This window comes from Elephantulus edwardii, unplaced genomic scaffold, assembly GCF_000299155.1.
Source record: "Elephantulus edwardii isolate Elephantulus edwardi_28Jun2011 unplaced genomic scaffold, EleEdw1.0 scaffold00137, whole genome shotgun sequence".
NCBI lineage: Eukaryota > Metazoa > Chordata > Mammalia > Macroscelidea > Macroscelididae > Elephantulus > Elephantulus edwardii.
This window is the reverse complement of record NW_006399887.1, coordinates 3,283,883-3,309,786: the sequence shown is the minus strand read 5'-3', so window position 1 is coordinate 3,309,786 and position 25,904 is coordinate 3,283,883. Positions and strand designations below refer to the sequence as shown.

The 25,904-nt window shown below is 39.3% G+C and overlaps 2 pseudogenes; one reads left to right on the top strand and one right to left on the bottom strand.

Moving 5' to 3' along the window:
- Window positions 1–5,593: 5,593 nt before the first annotated feature.
- On the bottom strand, window positions 5,594–12,171 carry LOC102860682 (annotated as a pseudogene).
- Window positions 12,172–12,361: 190 nt separating this feature from the next.
- LOC102860273 overlaps window positions 12,362–25,904 on the top strand; it is a 67,653-nt pseudogene continuing 54,110 nt past the window's right edge.

Sequence of the window (25,904 nt, the reverse complement as noted above, 5' to 3'; positions counted from 1 at the left end):
TAAAAAAAAAAGACTCTTGATATGATGCTATTTTAAAGTTCTCTGCCTGTAACTCTTATCTTCGACTACAAAAATAATTTTAAAAAATGAAGTTCACCAAATGACAGCTAATTCTCTTCCGGCCAGAGTCCATCTAGATCCTTTGCTTTATAGATGAAGCAGCCTCAGGAAACTCTGATGTCATGGTAGGTAGGGATGTGCACTGCTGACCCAAAGGCTGTGCATCTCTGGTAGCTCAAATCCATCCCACCAGGAGAAAGGTGGCAATCTGGAAATTTCCTCCCATGTGTCTTACAAACTTGGAAATCCAAATGAAGGGTTAGCTATGAGTCAGTTTCAATTTAACAGCAATGAGAGAGTGAAATTACTCATTTATCTCAAGAAACCTGGAAGACAACGACCTGGCCAAGTGACTGGAAAAAGATCCATTTAAAAGCCTATTCCAAAGTGAAGCAATCAAATGGAAGGCAGAAATTATCAAAAAGTATCATTAATTTCACATGCTAGAAAAATTATGTCAAAGACAATTAAATAATTACAGCCATACATTAACAGAAAATTGCCAGAATTTAAGATGGATGCAGAAAGAAAAAAAAAGGGAAAAAAAAAAGATGGATGCAGAAGAGGATGTGGAATGAAGGTTGTCATGGCTACCCTTGGACAGATCTTCTTTGAAAACAAAGAATATCAGAAATATAGGACGTTGCATTGAGAAGATTATATATGTTGAAAAATATCTCTTAAAAGGATTTGAAAAGCAAAGATGTCACTTTGATGACTAGAGTGTGCTTGACCTAAGCCATAGTCTTTTCCACTGAGAAAAGCTGGATAATGAAAAAAATAAAAGAAAGAACTGCTATGTTCAAACTACAATGCCAATGAAAAATATGGGATATACCGTGGATAGATGAAAGAACAAAAAGGCAGTCTTCAAAGAATAACAACCAGAACATTCTTTAAAAGGATAATGAAATTTCAACTTACTTTTGGGATTACAGAGCAAGTTCCTACCACAGGCAACCAGAGTTTGAAACGTGAATTTATTTTTACACATAAAGAATTGCTGGTGGGGGTGGGGGTGGGTTGGGGGTGTTAGATGCTGTCAATTCGCCTGATATCAAGAATGGGGTCACAAAATTTGATGATTGGGGGAGGGATGAAGTAAATGGGAAAGATCTGGGATAAAAAACAATGTTGTTGTTGTTATGTACCCTCGAGTCGTTTGCGACTCGTAGCGACCCTATGTACAACAGCCCTAAACCCTGCTCTATCCTGTACCCCAGTCACTGAATCAATCCACCTCATAGAGGGTCTTCCCCTCCTGCGCTGTCCCTCTACTCTACCCAGCATGATGTCCCTTTCCAAAGACCTGTCTCTCCTTACAACAAGTCCAAAGTATGTCAGGCGAAGCCCCAGAATCCTTGCCTCCAAGGAGCAGCCTGGTTTAATCCTCTCCAGGATGAATCTGTTTGTTTTCTTGGCAGTCCATGGTACATTCAATACTCTTCTCCAGCACCACAGCTCAAAGGCATCATCAATTCTCCTTCTATCCTCCCTAGTCATTGTCCAACTCTCTGATGCATAACAAGTGATTTGCAAAAACCATGGCCTGTATCAGGCACACCTTAGTCTCCAGAGAGACACCGTTGCTCCTGAGTACTTTAGAGAGGTCCCTAACTGCAGACTTTCCCATTGCAATACGTTTTTTGATTTCCTGGCTACTGGTGCCAAGAGTGTTGACCGTGGAGCTGAGCAAACTGAAGCTGTGAACAATCTCAATCTCTTCGCCATCCATCCTGATGCTACCAATTGGTCCAGTGGTGAGAATTTTTATTTGAACTTTATAAAGAAATTAGTATGAAATTCTTAAAAAAGAAAAAAGATCAATTTCTAGATGAGGCTAGGGAAATTAAGAAACCTCTCAGAGAGATATATATTGACACAAGAGCTACACAATGTCTATGTTGTTGTCCAGCTCTATCAAGCTGAGTAAGACTCATAGTGACCCTATGAACAACAAATCTTGACCCTGTCCCATCTTACATCATCCTCTTCATCTGATACACTTCAGTCCATTGCTACAGTTGCTGTGTCAATCCATCTTACTAAGAGACTTCCTCTCTTTTGCTGACACTTCACCTTTCCAAGCTTGATATCCTTCTCCAAGAAATGGCCCCTCCCTCCTAACAATATGCCCAAAGTATGTGAGACAAAGTTTCTCTATCCTTTCCTGATTCTGGTTTGCACATTCTCCAAGACAGACTTGTTCTTTTGTCAGTCCATGGCAGATTCAGTGCTCTTCTCCAACACCACAACTCAAAATCATCAATCCTTCTTCTGTCATCTTTATTCACAGTACAACTCTCAGATGCACAAGTAATTGAAAAGACCATGGTTTTAATCTGGTGTACCTTAGTCTTTAAACTTACATCATTGCTCCTTAACTTTTTGGAGAGGTCTTTGACAGGAGATTTTTCCAATACAATAAATCTTTTAATTTCTAGACTGCTGTCATTAAGAGTGTTGATTGTGGATCCGAGTAACATGAAATGATTCACTATGTCAACCTTTTCTCCATCTATCATAATGTTACCAGTGGTAACATTAGTTGATCCAGTGGTAAGGATTTTTGTTGTCTTGATGTTGAGATGAAATCCATATTGAAGGCTGTAGTCTTTGATCTTCTGTAGACACATAACGGATTCCCATATCACTATCATGAAGCTAGGATGGGACCTGGCAACATTTCTGTTATATACAAGGTCTCCATGGAGCAGAGTCAATTCAAATAACAACCACTTCTAAAGTGTGCCTATCTGGATGAAGCCTGATAAAATGAAACAAAATCTAACTATCCGAAAACCCAAAGATGTTCAGAGAAAACATGATTATTCTCATTTGAAACAAGTTGAAGTAACAACAGGCTTTTCATCCTTTGCCTCCACCACACCCTTGTAAGATGCATATCATACCACAGAGACAAGAAAAGGCACATGAAGAACATTACGTAGGCAGGGACTTAACTATAAATCAATAAACAAAAGAAACTAAAGTCAATAAACAAAGAGTTGCCATGGAGTTGACACAATTGTGGCCTTGACCCCATGGCTTGTGGTGATCCCATGGATGTCGGAGTAGAAGCAGGCACCCCTGGTTTTCAATGATTGATTTTTGGAAGGACATTATCAGGTCTTTCTCTCTGGCTAGCTCTGGGTGAATCTGAACTGTCAATCTCTCATTTAGCAGTTAAGCATGTTAGCACATGCACCATCCAGGAATGCCTAGCTCAGAGATGGCCACTGTGAAACTTTAACAACTTAAGACCTCAGACGCCCTTTCAACTCCTCATTATTAACATGTAACCATTTAATCAGGTCCCCTTCTGTGTCTGGTAAGAACACTTTTAAAGGCTTATAATGAAATAAGTATTATCTTTTTATATATAATATCTATATTATATATCTATTTTTGGTGAAACATTCTTCTAGGTCATATAGCCCTGGTGTGTCCACTTGCCTTATAGAGGTAACTTGTAGTCGCTGTGAAGCTGAACACTGTGACACTGACGTGTCAAATGCGATAATGGTTACCCATGGTGGACAGCGTTTGGTGGCACTCCCTGGTTAAAACAAGCTTGGAAGCAGGAGTGGCATCCATTTGCGTAAGAACTTGTCTCTGGAAACCCTATGAACATAGAGGAAGGATGAAAGTCACACAACTGTCGAGGACTTTCATTCACAGGGTCGCTATGAGTCGCCTACGACTTGATGACCTTGAACAACAACACAATATCTATATTATGTAAAATACTGTTGTTAGGTGCCATCAAGTTGAGCATGGCTCATAGTAATCCTATGAACCATAGATGTGAACCCTGTCCTATCCTGTACCATCCTCACAATCTCTGGCACACTTAAACTCATTACTGCAGTCACTGTGTCAGTCCACATGGCTGAGGGTCTTCCTCTCTTTGGCAACCCCTCCACCTTCCCAAGCATGATATCCCCTCTAAGAAATAGCAACTGCAAGCAACATGCTCAAAGTATGTAAGATGAAGCTTTATCATCTTTGCCTCTGAAGGGCACTCTGGCTCCACTTTCTACAAGACGTAGCTCTTTGTTCTTTTGTCAGTGCATTGGATATTCATTACTCTTCTCCAGCACTACAGTTCAGAGGTACCAATTCTTCTTCTGTCATCCTTATTCATTGTCCAGCTCTCAGCAGCACAGCAAGTGATTTAAAAGACCATGGCCTGAAACAGGTGCACCTTAGTCCTCACACTAACATCATGGCTCCTCAATAATTTGGAGAAGTCCCTGACTGAAGACTTTCCCAATGCAATATGTCTCCTGATCTCCTGACACTAACACCAAGTGTATTGATTGTGGATCCAAGAAAGATGAAGTTGTTGACAGTTTCAGTCTTTTCTCTGTTGCCTATAAGTCCAGTGGTGAGGATTTTTGTTTTCTTGATGTTGAAATGTAATCCATATTGAAGACCTTGATCTTCAGCAAATGCTTCAAGTCCTCCTTACTTTCGGTGCAAGGTTGAGTCACCAGCATAATGAAGGTTATTGATAAGTCCTCCTCCAATCTTGATGCCACATTCTTCTTCAAAGAGTGCAGCATCACAAATAATTTGCTCAGCATACAGATAAGTAGGCATGAAGAAAGGATGCATCCCTCATGTTCACCATTTTTCATTTTAAATCATGCAGTGTTTCCTTGCTCTGTTCACAAAAAACAGCCTCTTGGTCTAGGTCTAGGTTTCACAAGAACACAGTTAGGTGTTCTAGGATTCCCATTCTTCTAAATATTAGCAATAAATTTTATTATTCACATGATCAAATGCCTCTGCATACTCAATAAATAAAAAAAACAAACATTATCTGGTACTCTTTGCTTTCAGCCAGGAACCATCTGATGTCAACAGTGAGATCCCTAGTGCAGAGGCCTCTTCTAAATTGAGCTTGAACTTCTGGCAGTTTTCTATCTATATACTGTTCTAGCCATTTAAAAAAAATGATCTTTAGCAGTATTTTGCTTGGATGTGACATAAATGGCATTGTTTGATAATTTCCACACTCAGTTGGATCACCTCTCTTGGGAATGGGAACAAATATGGACCTCCTTCAGTCGTCAGTCCAGATGGCTGTTCTCCAAATCCCTGTCATAAACTGGTGAGTACATCCAGGGCTGCATCTGCCATTTGAAACATGACAACTGGTATTCCAGTGACTCCTGGCGCCTCGTTTTTATTGTTGTGGATTTGTTTTTTGGGGTGTGTGTGTGTTTTTTTTCTCTCTCTCATTAAATTTGTTTTAATAGATCTCAAAATTCTGTGACTAATTTAGGCAAATTGTTTCCATTTTAAAAGTACTAATTTTAAAAACTAATAACTTAAACTGCTACATGAACAATAAAACGAAGGGTCCACAAAACATTCCTCTCCTTCTGAATGTTTTACAATGCATTGTTATCATTAACCAACCTTTTAATATTAAACTTAAATGGCTAATTGAGACAAACACTTCTGAGACAGACCGTTCTTCCGCCGCTGATTAAGACTCGGGTGTCAGGTGTTATAGTAATGGTCATTGAGCCCTCTGAGCTTTCTGAGCAGTCTTGGTGACCCTGCCAGCTCCAGCACCAAGTCCACTGCTTTGATGACACCCACAGCAACAGTCTGTCTCAGGTCACTGACAGCAGAACGACCCAGTGGAAGGTAGTCAGAGAAGCTCTACACACACATGGGCTTGCCAGGAACCCTATCAATGATGGCAGGTTCAAGAATTTGGGACCATCTTCCAGCTTCTTACAAGAACGGCCATCAGTCTTCCCTTTGAGCAATGTGAGTTTTGTGACACTCCAGCACAGGTGCATAACCAGCACTAATTTGCCAAGATGGTTTAAGATGATCACCTGAGCAGTGAAACCAGCTGCTTTCATGGGTGGGTCATTTTTGCTGTCACCAGCCACATTGCCACATCAAACATCTTTTAGAGAGACATTCTTAACATTGAAGCCAACATTGTCATCACGTAGAGTTTCACTCAAGGCCTCATGGTGCATTTCAAAAGACTTGACTTCTTCACTAGTAACACTGACTGGGGCAAATGTAACGACAATGCCAGGCTTGAGAACGCCTCTGCCCACAAGGACAATACCAAACCACTAATCTTGTAGACATCCTGGAAAGGCAGACACAGGGGCTTGTCATTCGGATGAGTTGGTGGCAGGATGCAATACAAAGCTTCAAGCAGTGTGGTTCCACTGGCACTGCCATCCTTCCGGATAACTTTCCATCCCTTGATCCAAGGCATATTAGCACTTGGCTCCAGAATGTTGTCATCATTCCAACCAGAAAATGACACAAAGGCTACTGTGTCAGAGTTGTAGCCAATTTTCTTGATGTTAAGTGCTAATTTCCTTAACGATTTCCTCATATCTCTTCTGGCTGTAGGGTGGCTCGGTGGACTCCATTTTGTTAACATCAACAATTAGTTGCTTCACACCCAGTGGGTAAGCTGGAAGGGCATGCTCATGGGACAGCCGGTTCTTTGAGATACCAGCCTTAAATTCACCAACACCAGCAGCAACAATCAGGATGACATAGTCAGCCTGTGATGATCCTGTAATCATATTTTTTATAAAGTCTCTGTGTCCTTGGGTATCCATGATGGTCATATAGTACTCGTTGGTCTCAAATTTCCACATGAAGATATCAATGGTGATGCCACACTAACGCTCAGCTTTCAGTTTATCCAAGACCCAGAAGTATTTAAGGAGCCCTTTCTCATCTCAGCAACTTCCATCTCAAATCAATGGTACTTTTGTTGATCCCACCATATTTGTAGATCAAGTGGCCAGTAGTGCTGGACTTGCCCAAATCTACGTGTCCAGTGATGATGATGTTGATATGTGTCTTCTCCTTTCCCACTGTAGCTTAAGGTTTGCAATGATATTCACCAATGCCTGTACTCTGGCAACAAACCCATCACAAAGAAGTAGGCCTTGTTTTTTGCCAATGACTTCAGAGCAACTTGAACTTCTTCCTTCATTACCATTGGATCTTGATCATATGGTACTTTCTGAAATATTTTTGTGTCGGCCAATTCTTTGTGGTTTAGTGATTCTGTGTATTCTTCTTCTGATCTTCTTGGATCGTTCAAGATTTTGCCCATAACATCTCTAGGTATTACAACTCAAGGCTTGAGTCTGGTTTTCAGTTCTTTAAGCTTGAAAAATGCTGAGTAAGTTCTTCCCTTTTTATTCTTTAATTTCAGCTCTCTGCACATTTCATTATAATACTTTGCTTTGTCTTCTTGAGCTGCCCTTTAAAATCTTCTGTGCAGCTCATTTTCTTCAGCGTCTCCTTTATTTTGGCTTCTCAACACTCTAGTGAAACTTTCAGGGTTTCTTCTGACATCCATTGTAGTTTTTTGTTTTTTTCTTTCTCCTCTGTCTTTGTAATGAGCTTTAGCTTTCTTCATTGATGATATCTTGATGTCATTATACACTCAACTGGTCTTCAATCATTGGTGTTTAATGCTTCAAACCTATTCTTAAGATGATTTTTAAATTCAAGTGGGATAGACTCACGAGCATAATTTTTTTGGTTCTTGTGGATTTTCTTTCATTTTCTTAGGCCTCAATTTGAACTTACACATGAGTAAATGATGATTTGTTCCACACTCCACACATGGCCTTGTTTTCACTGCAGATAGTAAGATTCTCCAACGATTCTTTCTACCCATGTCAACCTGATTCCTATGCAGACCATTTGATTATATTCATGTGTAAAGCTGCTCTTTGTTTTTTAAAAAAGTTATTTGTGATGAATAAGAATGTACAAAATTCAATCATTCCATTTACAGCCTCATTTCTATCAGCAAGCTCATAATTTCCAACTACCATTCCTTCTTTATTGTTTCAGATTTTTGCATTCCAGCCATCAGTTATCCTTAACACATCTTGATTGCATGTTTGGTCAATTTCAGGCTGGAAAACTTGGTAAAAATCTTCAATTTCCTTTGGCTTTAGCTGTCAGTGCATATATTTGAATATCAGTCATTTTAACATGTCTTCCTGTATGTGTGTGGATAAATACCCTATCGCTCACAACATTGTACTTCAGGATAAAACTTGACAATATCTTAAGACAATTTACTATATATAATTATATGTATTATATTGTTGTATTGTTGTTGTTATGTGCTGTCGAGTCACTTAAGACTCATAGTGACCCTATGTACAACAGGCCTAAACTCTTCTCTGTCCTGTGCCAATTGCACTGTCTCCAAAACTCCCATCCCAATTACCCCAGTCACTGAAACAATCCACCTCGTAGAGGGTCTCCCCTTCCTGGGCTGTTCCTCCACCCTCCCAAGCATGATGTCCCTCTCCAAGGGCCGGTCACTCCTTAAAACATGTCCCAAATATGTTAGACGAAGTCTCAGAATCCTTGCCTCCGAGGAGCAACCTGGTTTAACCCTCTCCAGGATGATTCTGTTTGTTTTCTTAGCAGTCCATGGTGCACTCAGTATTCCTCTCCAGCACCATAGCTCAAAGGCATCAATTCTCCTTCTATCCTTTCTAGTCATTGTCCAACTCTCTGATGCATAACAAGTGACTGCAAAGACCATGGTCTGTATCAGACGCACCTTAGTCTCCAGAGAGACACGACACCATTGCTCTTCAGTACTTTGGAAAGGACTTTCCCATCGCAATACATCTTTTAATTTCCTGGCTACTGGTATCAAGAGTGTTGATGTAAGTAGATTACTATATGTGTATATAAGGTATAAATATATAAGTATTATATATACAATATATAGTTTTATTAAAAAAATGTGCAAAGAATTAAAGTTAGAAAACCAACCAAAAGAGAAGACCATGTTTGGCCTTTCTAAAGCTGAAAGAACTAAAGTATAAATGTAAGCTTCAAGTTGCCAAACTGAAGAAATACAGAATGACTCAGGAAGCATAAGGAAAGGATAGAAGGAATGCACAGAGTCACTGTATCAAAAAGAATTGATCAGCATTAGATTTTTTCAGAAAGTAGCATATAATCAAGAACCAGTACTAATGCGGGAAGAAGCTCAAGCTATACTGAAAGCAGTGGCAAAAAATGAAGCCTCAGGAATTGATGGGTTACCAACTGAGGTGTTTCAGGAAACAGATTCAACCCTAGTCATGTTCACTAGTCTCTGCTAACAAATATGGAAGACAGTGACCTGGTCAACTGACTGGAGGAGATCCCCCTTTGCCCACCTTCCAAAAAAGGGTGCTCCAACAGAATGTGGAAATTATCAAACAATATAATTAACATCATATGCAAGTAAACTCTTGCTGAAGATTATTGGAAAAAATAGCTAAAAGAGTGCACTGACAGGAAACTGCCAGAAATTCAAGCTGGATTCAGAAGAGGCCATAGTATAAGGGATATCATTGCTAATCTGAGATGAATCTTGGCTGAAAGCAGAGAATACAAGAAAGATGCATCCCTGTATTTTATTGATTATCAAAGTATTTGACTGTATGCTGTAACCAATTATGGTTAACACTGGGAAGATTGGGTCCCAACACTCAATTATGCATATGCAAAAACCTATACATACACAACGAAGAAGCAATTATACAAACAGAACAAGAGAACACCACTCCAAGTTTTAAAATCAGGAAAGATGTGTATCAGGGCGTTATCTTTTCTCCATACCTATTCAATCGCTATGCTGAGAAAAGTTTTCAAGAAGCTGGACCACGAAGAAGAATATGGCATTTGAATTGGAAGAAGATTCATCAATAAGCTATGTTATGCAGATGACACTACCTTGCTTGCAGACAGTGAAGAAGATCAAAGGGCCATAGCCATCAATATAGACTACATCTCAACATCAAGAAAAGAAAAATCCTCACTACTGGACCAATAGGCAACATCCTGATAGATGGAGAAAAGGCTGAAGTCATCAAGGATTTCCTTTAATTTGGATCCACAATCAACACCCATAGCAGCAGCAGTCCACAAATCAAAGATGTGATGTACTGGAAAAAGCTGCAGTCAAGGACCTTTCAAAGTGCTTTAAGAAGACTAAGGTGCTAAGCCACACTCTTTTCAATTACTTCTTACACACCTAAAATTTGGATGATGAATAAGGCTGACAGAAAAAGAATCTATGCCTTTGAGTTGTGGTGTTGGAAAACAGTACTGAATGCCCAATAAACTGCTAAAAAATAAAGGAAGAAGTATAACCAAGGTGGCCCATAGAGGAAGAATGGTGAAAACTTATCACACATTTCTTTAAACAAGTTGTCAGGAGGGGCCTTGAAAAACACTTCATGCTGGGAAAGGTGGAGTGTCAGAGGAAGGAAGACTTTCAACAACGTGGACTAACAATGTGACTATGCAACATTATTCACCATCGCAAGAACATGGAAACAGCCCAAATGTCCAATTACAAATGAATGAACTGAGAAACTGTAGTATATTCATACAGTGGAATACTATGCAGCACTCAAGAGCAACAATTTCAAAAAATACTACATAACTTGGGAGAGACTGGAGAGTCTTATGCTGAGTGAACTAACTCAGTCTCATAAGGACAAATATTGCCTAAGATCATTACTGTAAAAATAGAAGGATAACTGGTAAAACATGTATGAGGAAGCAAGGTAGGAAGGGCTGGAAGCAGAGGGGTAAGAATGGGTAGGAGTGAAGCCACAGAGTTGCACAGTTTGGTAGGTGGAGGAAGGGAGGTGAAGGAAATAGGAAGAATCCGGCAGAGACCTGAAAAGACTGAGCAATGATAGGTAAAGTCCAATGGTGACTGATTCTCTAAAACATAATGCATGGGAATGATTGTATGAAAAACAATATGAATGAAGTATAGTGTGAAACACAATGTATATGAACTTTGTGAGTAAACCAATATAAAAAAAAAAAGCAAACAGCGTGACTGTAACGATGGGCTCAAACATACGGAAGATCATGAGGATGGTTCAGAAAAGACCAAGGTTCAGGTCTGTTGTTCCTGAGGTCACTATAAATTGTAGTCAACTTGATGGCACCTAACAACAACAAAAATACCTGAACATTTGTTCCTTTATACCATTTTATTTCCATTCTAAATATCATTAGATTATTCTCTCATTGAACTCATTGTCATGGAATTGGAACTGACTCATAGTTGACACTCCAGCAGCTTTTCAGACACTGTTGGAAGCAGGAGTGGCATCCACTTCCTAAATAACATGCCTCTGGAAACTCTATGAACTTTGATAAATGTCGATAGCTGTAGAAGGGCTTCAGGCCTTTTGTTCATAGGGTTACTATGAGTCATGCTCAACTCAAAGGCAATCGACAACAACAAATCACAAGGGAGGAGACTGCTCATTTTTCTCCTGAAACATTCAATCCCAGTGGATTCAAACTGACTGCCTTGGGGTTGGCAGGCCAACTCTTTATCTCCTAGGCCACTAGAACTCCTTCTGGTGCAAAAGCTATTAGATCTAAGACTTAAATAAGATGTAAGGAAGAAATACATTAATTATAAAAACATTGTACAAATGTTTACTATTTGTTGTTGTTACTATTATTGCTACTATCATTTATTCTATTGTCATTTCCCTAAATCAGAGTTTTACACCTTCATACCTAAGTTGTGACAGTAAGATTTCAATTGGTCTTCCATTCCCCGGTCTTTCAATTGGTCTTCCATTTGCCTCATTTTATTTCAACTCCATACCCCTCATCCCTACTAGGTCAGTGTTCGAGGACATCATTTTTATCATATCATTGTATTTATGAGAAAGCTCAAGTGGCTCATCAATGACTCCTAAGACCTGGAAAATAAAATGGAATTGTCCACACTCTACCTGTGACCTAACATCTAATCTTTACTTCCACTGTTTGCCAAACACAGCACATTCTAGTCAAAACAGTCTACTGCATGTCTCCTCTCACAGAACTCATCCCCTTCACCCACAGAATGAATCCCTTCTCTTTTCTCTTCACCTATGAACATCTTAGCAGTTCAGGTCTCACTTCCTGGATGGAGTATTGCCTGGTACCTTCAGTTAACTGCTCACCTTTCAATCGTGATCTCAGGATCTCTATGTCACTCATCACAGAACTTGCTACATTGTTCTGTTTCCTGTAGTAATAAGTGTACATAATCTGCCTTAAAAATTTCAAAATTATGGAGACAAATAGAGAAATCAGCAAACTACTAGAGATAAAAAGTATGCCTTAGAAAATAAGAATGGCTCCAGATTTCTCAGGGCCTATGATGAAAACTAAAAGTCAAAAGGCAGAAATTCAGGGGGAAAATTGATTTATGACCTAAAATTTCATACTCAGCCCCATGACCAATAAAATGACAAGGTAAAATTAAGACTGTTTTCATATGTAAGACTTCCAAAATTTACTTCCTGCACATCCTTTCTCAAGAAGCTACTTGAGGACACTGTTGTTGTTGTTGTTATGTGCCGTCGAGTCACCTGTGTCTCAGAGCAATCCTATGTACAACAGCCCTAAACCCTGCTCTATCCTGTGCCAATCTTACTGTCTCTGACACACCTACCCCCATTACCCCAAGTCACTGAATCAATCCATCTCAAGGGTCTTCCTCTCTTGTCCTGTCCTTCCTTGAGGATATACTGTCCCAAAATAAAGTAAACTAAAAGCATATATGGAATCTTGAAAGAGGGATTCTTATGTTACGAGTGAAATGAGTAGAGAACCAGAGACTTAAAATGAAGCAGAGCTGACCTTGATATTGCTGCCCCACAGAAGCAGAGCGAGGAGCCTTTACACAAACTTATTTGGAAATGCCACAATTGGCGGGACTAAGAGCTTTGTAACACTGGCCGAAAGCCACAAGGCTGAAGGCAGAGGTGCCTGCAAACGCATTTCAGAAGCTGTCCTGACTGAGCAACTGCATACTGCTGTCATCCTGAATTACAGCCTTTTGACTTCCCCAATAAACCTCTTAAAGAGGGTGAGGTGAAGAACATTTTTTAGATGACAGTGAAAGGAAATCCTAATATAACTTTGAGGGGCAAAACAGAATGCAGAGAGCAACTGAGCTGGATCAAGTTAGTTTTTAGAAAGAATGTTTCAAGAATATTAAATGGAATATGTTAGAAGGGAAAATGCAATAAAATAGTGAATTTTCTGTTGTTCTTGAAGTTAGTTCTGACTCAAAAGTGATCCTATGTACAAGAAAAACAAACTGATACTGTGCCATCCTCACAATCATAATGTTTGAGTCCATTTTTGCGACCACTTTGCCAATCCCTCTCACGGGTGGTCTTCTTTGTAACTGAACCTCAGTAAAGCATGATGTTCCTCTCTGTGCGCTCATCACTGATAATATGCTCAACGTGTATGAGATAAAGTCACCTCACATCTGCTTCTGAAAGTATATTCTGACTGTCCTTCTTTCAAAGACAAGTTTATGAGGGGGCGGGGGGGTGGCAGTCCACGGTAAAAATTCGATATTCTCCAGCAAGACCATAATTCAGATGTAATTCTTTTTTTCCATCTTTATTCAATATTTAGATTCCACATGCATTTGAGATTACCGAAAACATCATGACTTAGATCAGGTGCACGGTAATCTTCAAAGTGACGTTTCTTCTTTTTCACATGTTAAAAAGGACATTTACAACAGATATGTCCAATGCAATATGTCATTTGATTTAATAAATATTGACTATTGATCTGAGTCTATTTAAATCCTGGACAACTTCAGTCTTTTCTCTCTTCATTGTTATTGCTTATTGGTGGAATTGCGAGGATATCTGTTTTCTTTATGTTGAAGTGTAAGCAATACTGGGGGAAGGCCCTCTATGAGGTGGACTGATTCAGTGACTGGGGTAATCAGGATGGGAGTGTCAGAGACAGTGCAATTTGGCACAGAACAGAGCAGGGTTTAGGGCTGTTGTACAAAGGGTCGCTATGAGTCGCAAGCGACTCAACAGCACATAACAACAACACAGAGTTAAATGCCCTTGCATAGTCAAGAAAACAAATACCTTTCTGTTATTCTCTGCTTTTTCAGTCAAGACCCATCTGACATCAACAAAGATATCCCTTGTTGCATGGTGTCTTCTGAATCCAGGTTGAATTTCTGACAGGTCTCTGTCAATGTACCATTCTAGACATTTTTTAATAATCTTTGGCAAGATTTTATTTGCAAGTGATATTAATGATATTTGTTCATATATCCCACATTCTGTTGGATCATCTCTCTTTTAATGAATATAAAAATGGATCTCTTCCAGTTTGTTGGCCTGGAAGCTGTCTTCCAAATTTTTTGGCATCTATAATTACTTACCACTGCTTCCATTTGTTGAAACATTGCAGCTTATACTGTTTACTCCTGAAGCTTTTGTTTTACACAGCTACTTCCAGTGCGTCTTTGACTACTTTCTTCCATTCTCCACTTCTTGAGCATACATATGCTGCCTCTTGACAGGGTTGAGTATTGACCAATTCGTTTTCATCATAGCCAACATGAAAAAAAATCAATGAATAATTTCAGGGAAAACCAAAAACTCTGCAGAAAAGGAGAAATAGCCACAGAATACTGCATAGTTCTGCATAAATACTATGAACAGCAGTATAATGTAAATAACAATAATCTTGCTTGTGTTATAATATAAATATATTAGGGGGAAGTGAGAACAGGAAATGTGATTGTGGGTGGGTGGGGAGTACATTGTGAAAGAGAGCTCTATGTTCCGTCGCAGCAGAAGGAAGTCAATAGACAATACCTAAAAGAGAAAAAATCCACAAGTAGCAACTTAAACATGTTATTTAGAGATTTGAATATACAGAAAAAAAAAAAAGAAGAGAAAGAAATGTGGCTGCCTCTAAAATACCAGTAAGTAATTGAAGGGTAGTTTAAATCTATTTAGAAATGAGAGAGGCAGCTGACAAGTAGAAGTGAGGAAGGAGGGAGAACGCACGGAAGATGAGAGGTTCTGCATAATTTCTATGGGAATTTGTTTTCCATTAAACGGGACAGAGAAATGTGATATAAGGAGAAGTGGACAGGCAGAATGTCTGCTTTTCAAGACAGGAGGGCAAAATCTATTTTTTTTTTTTCCTTAGAGATGTTTTCACTATATGTTTCCTCAACTCCTGCAAACATTCCTTAGGATTTACAGGACATTCTTTAGAATCTTACTTATGCAGTGAAGCCAATTAAGTTTCTTTGTCTTAACAGTCACATCTAGAGTTCGGACACATCTCTCTGCCTCTAAGGCTCCACAGAAGATAAATACCAGACTCTGTCCCAACCCACCCAAGCAGTTCCTATAACTCAAGGGTATGAATGTCTTGTATAAGCTGCAACTTAAGTCACTTTTCACAACGTCTCATTGGAGTTTACAGCTTGGCCAGTTCCACAATCAACACTCTTGGCACCAGCAGTAAGGAAATCAAAAGATGAATTGTTGTTGTTGTTATGTGCCATCAAGTCACCTGCTACTTATAGCCACCCTATGTATAACAGCCTTAAACCAAAAATCTGCTGTCATGGACCTTTCCAAGAATACTGAAACGCAATGATGTCAGCCTAGAAACTAAGGTGCATCTGTTACAGGCCATGGTCTTCTCAATTATTTGTTATTTGTCAGAGAGCTGGACAATGACTAAGGATAGCAGAAGAAGAATCAATGTCTTTGAGTTGTGGTGCTGGAAAAGAGTTTTAAACATACTATGGACTGCCAAGAAAATAAATAGGTCTGTCCTGGAAAGGGTGAAACCAAGTTTCTCCTTGGAGGTTAGGCTTTTGAAACTGTTTCACATATTTTGGGTATGTGGCCAGGAGGGCCAGGTCATTGAAGAAAGACATCATGCTTAGAAGAGAGGAGGAGAGGAAGACCTCAAATGAGATGGATTGGTACAGTAACTAGAGCAATGGGGTTAGCTGTGTGGGAGTCAGTGAGACCAGCTCAGGACAGGTCAGACTTCAGAGCTGTGGTACATAGGGTCACTATGAGTAGTAGGGGACTGGACAGCCCATAACAACAACACTGGAGATAACACAGGAATAATGTTCCTTTCACCCTCGGTGCTAAATTTATCAAAGCTTGAAACATTATATTAATCTTTGAACATTCTCAAGAGGAAATAAAAAACTGTCACTGTGCCATCAATGAGAAACACAAAAAAACAAAGTAGTTCTAGTTTTTGAACAGCATTTGGTTCCAAGTACCAGACCAGCAATTATTCATTTCATGATACAGCAATTTTTAACCAACAGATCTTAGACTTGGTTTTTTTTTCATCCTTCTTTCCCTTACCAGAATCTTCTTCCCAAATAAGTGACTGCTAGGCCAGACTAACCCAGCCAAAAAGACCTCTCAAGGCATTTTCAGCCAACAGAAGAAAAATGCTAAAAAGAAAAAGTAGTAAGGGACATGTAAATACAGTAGTGATCACAAAATATCAATTGATATGAGGGGAAGTAGTGTGTAAATAGGATATAGGGGCCCAGTTAAATGGGTAGGGAAAACACAGATTCCTTATAATACACGATTACTTAGAATAATTAGCTTGTCTTAGAAGAAGTGAATCAAAGCGCTCCTTTAGAGACTGGTGAAATTTCATCTCACATATTCTGGATATGTTGTGAGGAGAGGTTAGGCCTTGGGAAAAGACATTATGCTGGGAAAGGAGGAGGAAGGAAGGACCTCAACAAGATGGCCTGAACCAGTGACTGGAGCAACGGGCTGGAGCATATCAGAGATTGTGAGGATGGCGCAGGACAGAGCAAGCGACGGGTTGGTGTTACAGAGTTACTCTGAATCATAGTCGCCTTGATGACACTGAACACCAACAGAATACATAACTGCAAATATCCAACACTGTTTTACCTTCAAAATGAGGACTGTTGGATAATTCAGTCCAGTATTTGAAAATACCCTAAGATTAATAGAGTTTAGTGAAGGCCATGAGTTGAAGAACTTCTCTATCAGAACATATTGTCTAATCTGCTCATAGGTTGACTACAAAGTTAATGTCTGTTTGCAGTTTTAAGTAATATATCATAAATAGACATCAGACTGATATTTATCTGAGAAATCAAATGCTGTGTTCCTGTCCATAGTATCTGAAGGCTACATTTCAAGTCTATCCCAAAAGAGTAACTGCTATATTAGAACAAATTGTATCATGTTCCTTTCTGCAATGTATACATCCAATTTAAGTGTCTCTCCTTTGTAAAGGAGAGATGAAATATTAATAACACAAACAAAAGGAAAAATATTAAAGTTCTTTCTATCAGAATAAAGGGCACATTACCATTCAACATCATGAATAGGAGTTACCCCAAGATTAGGCAACAATTTAGCTATGAAAAGAAAGTAATATTGTAATCTTTTGTTTTTCTTATCTATTAAACAAATACTCACTGGAGGAAGTACAATGAGGGTGCTCCTTAGAGGCAATGATGGTAAAATATACTTTTGACATGTTGTCAAGGACGAGTCCTTAGAAAAAGAAATCACACTGTGAAAGGAAGAGGGTCAGCGAAAGAGAAGATCCTCAACACTATATGTTGACACAGCCATTGTAACAACAGGCTGGAGCATGAACGAGTTCGTGACAGTGGTAGAAGATACAGCAACCCAGGTTTGCTGTTCCTGGAGTTGTTAGGAGTCATAGTAGGCTCGGCACTTAACAACATCAACAAGACATCATCTGATAACCAGTAGTTTCTTAAAATTTTAAAAGATTTCTCCAGAGAAGCTGCTGGTGAATTCAAACAGGCAGAGGAATGAAGTTAGCAGTGTTACTCCCTAATGACTATACTATCAAGGACTAATGTTGTCATTGCCTCCAGTCTGTTTTTCAGAGACAGTTAATCAGACCGGGGGGGGGGGGGGATGCCTCTTTCCCCGCAAAGAGCGGCTGGCGGACTTGAGCTGCAGACCTTTGTGTTGGTAGCGCAATTTCTTACCACGTGGCCATCAGATTTCATTAAAGTCTCAACCTCTGTGAAACTGAAAACAGAAGAACTAGACAGTCCCTAGCTACCATGACAGGCCACACTAAAAGAGATCACAGTGAAACAACTGAGGTATTTTGGACAAAAAAAAAAAAAAAACAAAAAAAAACACCTTTAAAAAAACAAACAAACAAACATAAAAATGGCCTGGATTATTGGTCCAACAGAGACTGACGTTCCTCCAGGACCCTTAACTACCTTTCAAACCTGAATGAGATTCACTCCCATGGCTGAACTTGCAAGTGAATCAGTCACTCACTCATTGCCATCAAGTCTGTGCCAACTCTTAACGCTCCATAGGGTTTCTAAGGCGGCTTTAAACTACATGGGATGAGACTGTCTATCTCTCTCCCCTGAAGAAGAGAATAGAGTCAAATCACTGGAAATGTACAACCTTCGAGTAAACAGCACAACTCCTGTGGTCTAGGCCATCAGCACTCCTCCGCCAAACAATGGACAGCATTATAAAGTGAAGAGTAACACCAAGGATTCAAACACTCGTAAGAATAATCAACCACATAACATTAAATGGGATGCATCTGGCCCGGGGTAAAGCTCAGAAGGCAAAACAGTGGGGGATAGAAAGATTAATAGAAATGAGAAGCATTTGGAAGAAATGGAGCGGCTAATGTTCCATTGTTCTAAAACAAAATGTGTTCAAATGGTGAAATGGAGAACCAATTTGCTTTGCAAACTATTCTTCAAATCACAACAAGAAGGAGTTGACAGGGAGAAAAGTGCAACAATGAATGACTGGAAATCCTAAGTCTCTGTAAACTTTCATTAAAATTAAGAAATAAATTTCTTAAAAGAATTTTTTTTAATGTAGTGGTAAATTAATAAAGAAAAGCAGCTGGAGTTATAAAAAAAAGGAGTTGAGAAAAGAAATTGTCTTGATATGATAGTGCACATAGAAAACTCTAAGGAGGAGATCTAAGGAGGCAGAGACTAGTATGATAGTATTAAGAAGTGTTTCTGACTTTGCTTTGGTGTGATAACTGTATTGGGCTTGTTTTAAGAGTAATTGGTATTTTAAGAGTTCTTATAGAGATAAGTACTGAATAGTGTGTTATGTGCTGGACTGCTAAACAAAAGGCCAGAGTTCTAATCCACCAGTCACTCTGTGGGAGAAAGATAAGAACAGTCTTCTTAACAAAAAATATGTATATAATCAGTCCAGGAAACCAATGAAGGGTCTCCAGGAGTCCGAATCAACTCCATAGCAGTGGGACTCAATTTGAAAAGCACGGCCAAAACTCAAACCTTAATATTGCATCCCACAACAGAAAAAATGACGTTTGTAATTTGCTCTATAATCTGGTTGGACGTACTGGAAACTAAATAAAATAAAACTACTTATGAGTTGATAACTACTAAAGGAAGCCAAGTAATAGGGATAAAAGGAAATAGGAAAATACAGTGGAAAATACAAAATGTAATTCTACTTTTGTATATGTTGAAAACGTCCCACAATGAACATTTTTTAAATGCATTTAGGGAAAAGCAAGATTTCCCATGATCTAGTCAATACTAAAGAGCAATGATGTCCTTCTGAAGAATAAGGTGCACCTGATTCAGGCCATGGTCTTCTTACCAATCACTTTGTATGCATCAGAGAGCTGGACAATGAATAAGAATGACAGAAGAATGATGCCTTTGAGTTGTGGTGCTGGAGAAGAGTACAGAATATGCCATGGACAGCCAAAAACCAAACAGATATATCCTGGAAAAGGTGTGGCCAGAGTGTTCCTTGGAGGAAAGGATGACCAAGCTACATCTTTCATACTCTGGACATGTAGTTAAATAAGGAGATTCTTTATTACTATTTATTATTATTATTATTATTATTATTATTACTGAAAATTTACAGAGACTTTGGATTTGCATTCATTCATTGTTGCACTTTTCTCCCCGCCCACCCCTTCCCCCAGTAGACTCTTCTCTTTAAAAAGTAAAAGAAAAATTCATTGTTTTACAATCCCTTCCCCCAGGTCCACTCCACTATGCAGCTTCTGTTCTGGACTCTTGTCATGACAGTAATACCTATTCACATATCCCTTTTAAACAGTTTTCTCCCTCATAAAGCTATTCTTTGGAAAGGGATATCATGCTTGGAAATACGGAGGGTCAGCAAAGGAGAAGAAGATTTTCAAAGAGATGGACTGACACTGTGACTTCAGCAAAAGGCTCTAGTGTCTCAGAGATGATGAAGATGACACAGGATAGGAAAGGTTTCAGAATGGTGGTTCCTAGGGTCTCCGTGAGTCGTACTCGACTTGCTGGCACCTAACTGCAATGGTGTCATCAGCAGTCAATTCAATACTTTGGGCTTTGTAAGAAAGAGAACAGGAAAAGAACATGGAGGAGAAAATGGGGGAGAAGAAATAAAAGAAGGCAGGTAGACAAGTAAGAGTAGAAAAGGGTGATGGGGCCCTCCTTTCTCAGGGTTATTATTACTTTATGCTTTGATTGAGACTTTGTGTGTTCAGGGTGGCTGCGTGGGCTTCTCTGCTGTGTCAGTCTTTCCCTTGATGAGATCTGATGCAATATAATCATTGCCTTGATGAAATCTGCTATGACTAATGGATAGGGAGTCACACTGGGGTGTGGCCTGCATTGAATAAACTGCATTCACTGAACTTCTGGCAAAGGTCTCTCACTTCAACTTGGTTTGGATCCCACATTCATTTGTCACCTCCAGTTTCTGGGCCTAAACCAGCAGCCTGAATGACGATCCACCATGCATTTATCAGTCTGTGCAGCCCCAGAAGAAGCCTCTCTGCTGCGGTCTGACATACAGAGCGCAGGACTTGTCAAACTATCCAAGTGAGTAAGCCATTTCCTTGAGACAGATCTCTCTTTTCATAGATTTGAGCCTCCAGAGAGGTACCACCTATGGACTGTATAAGTAAGCTTCATTGGTTTTGTTACTCTTTCTTTTGCTTAATTTTTTTATTCTTATTATAAATTTTAATGAAATTTTACAGAGATTTTGGATTTCCTTTCATTCACTGTTGCACTTTTCTCCCTCCCCAACCTCCCCCCAGTTCATTCTTCTCTTTGAAAAGTAAAATTCTTTCATTGTTATACAATCCCTCCCCCGCAAGTCCACTCCACTATGCAGCCTTTGTTCTGAACTCCAGTCATGACAATAATACCTAATCATATATACCTTTTAAACAGTTCTCTCTTTTGAAACTAGTTACAACACACTACTCCTTCATCAGCTCTCCCCCGATGCACAACTGTTTCTTTGAATCAGCTGAGCTTCAAGATAATGCACTGTAACACTTCCTCATCTCCTAAAAACAGGAATATGTGGTTCTTAGCTGCCAAAAATAAAACCACTGTCTAATGCAGCATGACTTTGTTGTAACTTTTTTCTTCCTTCTATTTCCCTTGCTTTCAAATCTACAGCATGATAAAAGCAAAATTCAGGACAAATAAGTACCAAAACAGTGGGCTGTCATGTATCTCAATTATAATGTGTATATGTTGTTATGTGCTGTCAAGTCACCTGCGACTCACAGTGACTCTGTGTATCCCGAGCCACAGTGTGTCACAGTGTGACTCCAACACACACTATTTCCCTAGTCACTGTGTCAAGCCACCATCTTATCCAGGGTCTTCCTATTCTGCGCTGTCCCTCCACCCTTCCAAGCATGATGTCCTTCTCCAACGTCTGGTCCCTCCCGGCCCAAAGTATATGAGACAGAGCTTCAAAATCCTTGCCTCCAAGAAGAAATGTGGTATGACTTTTTCACTGCAGTCAACTTGGAATTGACTGACAGCTGCCCCTCCAGCAGGTTAACAGAGGCTATGAATCACATGGGAAGAAATTGTCCGTCTTTCTCCAAAGAGCTAGTGGGTTCAAACCACCCTTAGGTTAGCAGGACATCACCTTACCCACTAAGCTACCAGAGAGTCAGCTATGGGTCAGTGCTGACTCAATAGTAAGTAATAACACTATAAATAACCGTATATAAACTCTGGTAGTCTAGTGGTAAGAATCAGCATTGTAGTACCAAAGAATAATAACTATATGTGTGTGTGTGTGTGTGTGTGTGTGTGTGTGTGTGTGCATATGTGTGTGTATATGTATATTTTTGGAAGCAGGAGTGGCATCCACTTCCTAAACAACTTGCCTTCGGAAACTAAAAACTTTGATAAATGTCAATAGTTGTAGAAGGGCTTCAGGCCTTTTGTTCATATGGTCACTATGAGTCGTGCTCAATTTGAAGGCAATCAACAAATACATACACACACACACACACACACACACACACACACACACACACACACTTTCATATACATAGAAAAGAATTACTAGAAAAATCAACAAAGATCAGTGTCTCAATTGAAGCTACTAAGCATAAACAAATACAAGAAAGGAAATTTGACCAAAATACTTTACTCTGAAGGCTTACTGAGGGTTCAGCTAATGAAATATTTACAAAGCTAAAATGCCAGCTGCAACATACCTGATTCCTAAGGGAAAAAAACCAAATAAGCTAATAAAAACTCTTTTTTTCCACAGAAAACATGTTCCTGTATCACTGGGGGGGAAAAGGGAAATTGTGCCAACTAGTTGCTATCAATCAAGCTGATTTCAACTCATGGCAATTATATGTATATCAGAGCAGAAGAGTGTTTTCCACAGGGTTCTCAATGGCTGATCTTCCTAGTAATCGTCAAGTGTGTTCTCTGAGATTCCATATCGAGAGAAGACCACATTAGATGGAGAAGCCACACAGAGGCTTCCTAGCTGAGAGTGCCATTTAAGCCCCACTTTCAAATCATCTCAGCCTAGGTGTCTGAGAGAGCTTTCAAATGACTCCAGGTTGTAGGCCTTCAGTCACCCCCAGACATTCACATTTCCCAGATAAGACCACAGATGTTGGGGAGCAAAGAAAAGATAGCCCCACTGAACCCTGCCTGATCCCAAACCTGAAAAATCTATGATCACAATAAAACAATTGCTTTTGTTCAAGCTTTTAAGTTGAGGGTGGTTTGTTATATTATTGTTGTTGTTAGGTGCCACTGAGTTGATTACGACTCATAGCAACCCTATAAACAACAGGTCAGGATCCTATCATGTACCGTCCTCCTCAAGTGAGTCCACTGAGCCAACTGCTGCAGTTATCATACCAACCCATTCTGATGCGGGTCTTCCTCTCTTTTTTTGCTAAGCCTCCACCCTCCACCACTGATCCAGGAATAGCCTCTCTTAGGAACATGTCCAAAGTATGAGAGACGAGGCTTCATCATCCTTGCCCCCAAGGGGCATTCTGGCTGTACCTTTTCATTCTTTTTCATACCTGTTCATTCTTTTGGCAGTCCACGGGAGATTTCAGTACTCTTCTCCAACACCACAATTCACAGGCATCAATTCTTCTTCTGTCATCCTTATTCACCAACTAGCTCTGCCTGATTCAGGCTATGATTTGTTACATAGCAATAAATAATTATAACATGCCGACATCTATCAATCTTATCCACACCATTATCATCATTTCACTCATCACCCATCCCCATCAACCTTCTTCTCTCTCCCCAACCTTCTCTTTCTCTTTCATCTTTTTTCCCTCTGCATTTCTCTACACATGTATCACCTTCAATTTGTGATTCCACAGGAATCTCCATAGAAATTCATGTAACCAGTTATTCTAACATTCATTATATAAGAACTGTGCATGGCACTTCACCAAAGAAGACATTCAGATGGCCAACAAGCACATGAAGAAATGTTCAAAATCCCTAGCTCTAAGAGAGATGCAAATTAAAACAACTCTGAGACATCATCTTACCCCAGTCAGAATAGCAAAATTTAACAGAACAGCAAGCAACAAATGCTGGCGAGGTTGTGGAGAAACTGGAACCCTTATTCACTGTTGGTGGAATTGTAAAGTGGTGCAACCCCTGTGGAAGGCAGTATGGTGCTTTCGCAAAAAGTTGCAAATAGAGATACCATTTGACCCAGCAATTCCACTACTGGGAATATACCCCAAAGTGACCGTAACTGACATCCAAGTAGATATATGCACAACCATGTTTATCACGGCGTTGTTCACAATAGTAAGGAGTTGGAAACAACCTAAGTGCCCATCAACAAATGAATGGATAGAGAAGCTGTGGTATATTCACACAATGGAATACTACGCTGCATTGAAAAAAAGGAACTCATGCAGTATTATTCAAGATGGGTGATTCTGGAGGACATTATGCTGAGTGGAGTATCTCAGTCACAAAAGGACAAATACTGCATGGTGCCACTGTTGTAAAACAGGACTGACTTCGGGGTTGGGGGAAACTGAGAAAGATGGGTTCAATAACGTATACTGCATTGAAACAGATAAGGGAGAGAAAACTGTTTAAAAGGGATATGTGATTAGGCATTATTGTCATGACAGGAGTCCAGAGTGAAGGCTGCATATTAAAGTGGACCTGGGGGAGAGTTTGTAAAACAAAGAATTTTTCTTTTACTTTTCCAAGAGGATAGTGTACTAGGGGGGAGGGTTGGGAGGGAAGAAAACTGCAACAATGAATGAATGGAAACCCAAAGTCTCTGTAAATTTTCATTGAAATTAATAATAATTTTTTTTTAAAAAAAGAAGTAAGTATGGGGACATCGTAAAGTAAGAGCTGACGTGACTAACAGTAACCCAAAAACAACATGGTAAATTGGAGGTCAGGGGCCCTGCCTCTAGCTCTGGTCCTTTCCTATAAAAGTTGCCTGTTGTTGGCCAAGACTTTTAACTTCTGTTCACACAGTAGTCTCACCTGTGTAATAAATGCAATGTTGGGGTTTTTTTAAAAAAAAATTATTATCATTTGTTATCCTAGCACATATAAACTGGCTAGCAGGCATTTCTTTCCTTCACTGCTAAAAACAAGTATTTTTATCAACAGGAGCTTCAGTACATCTGTGAGAGACATGTAATGCATTAAAATTGTTTGTTACTTGTATTATGAAAAAAAAAAAGAACTGTGCATGAGGCACTGAGGTGGTTATGGAAGTGAACAAAACATGATTCTTACTCTAGAAAAAGATAAGAAAGACTGATTTCAAGACAAAGAGGTAAAATGCAATATGCTAATGCTTAATAAAAGCAATACGCAAAAGGGTATCTGTAGTCATCCGTATGTATCCCCTAGCAGTCACAAATGAGGGAACAGTTACTCCTGTTCAAAGTATAGTGGGCCTCTATGAGGAAGTGGCATTTGAACAGAATCATGATAGATGACAGAGATACACAATGCATGAATGAAAGTCAATGTCAATGCCTTGACCTTTCTAACCACTTCCTCAGGTAATGCATATCAAAAAATATTTTTAAATTGTTGGCTTTTAATCAGAATAATAAACAGATAAGTTTCTGGAAATAAAAGTACAACACATCCAGGCATTTTAACGACACCATTTTCAAAGGGTTTACAGTGGTTTTCAATTACAGGTTCTAATTTTGGACATTTGACTAGTTTAGGGAAGAAGATTAAAAAAAAACCACAGTAATTGTAGCTACAGAATAATTCTTTTAAAATTATACCTATTTTCACTATTCTGATCAAACTACATGGCTGAAATGAAAATAATTTCCAGTTGGAGTAATTTTGCAATTTGGATTCAATTCTAGATTCAAAAGTACAATTTGCATGAGGGGGGAAAATTCTGTTAAGCACACATGGTAAAAACGTTTCACGTGAAATAAGGTTGGGATCCAGGTTAGAATCTTAGTGTTAGAAAACTAAAGAATAGGCTCCATAATTTTTTTCAAAGGTTTTAACAGAAATTGTGTTTATGCAGAACTTTCCTTCCACCATCTCTTTGCTCTTGTCTCCAAACAAACATGTTTTCATAAACATGCCTTAAGCGGGGGTGGGGGGT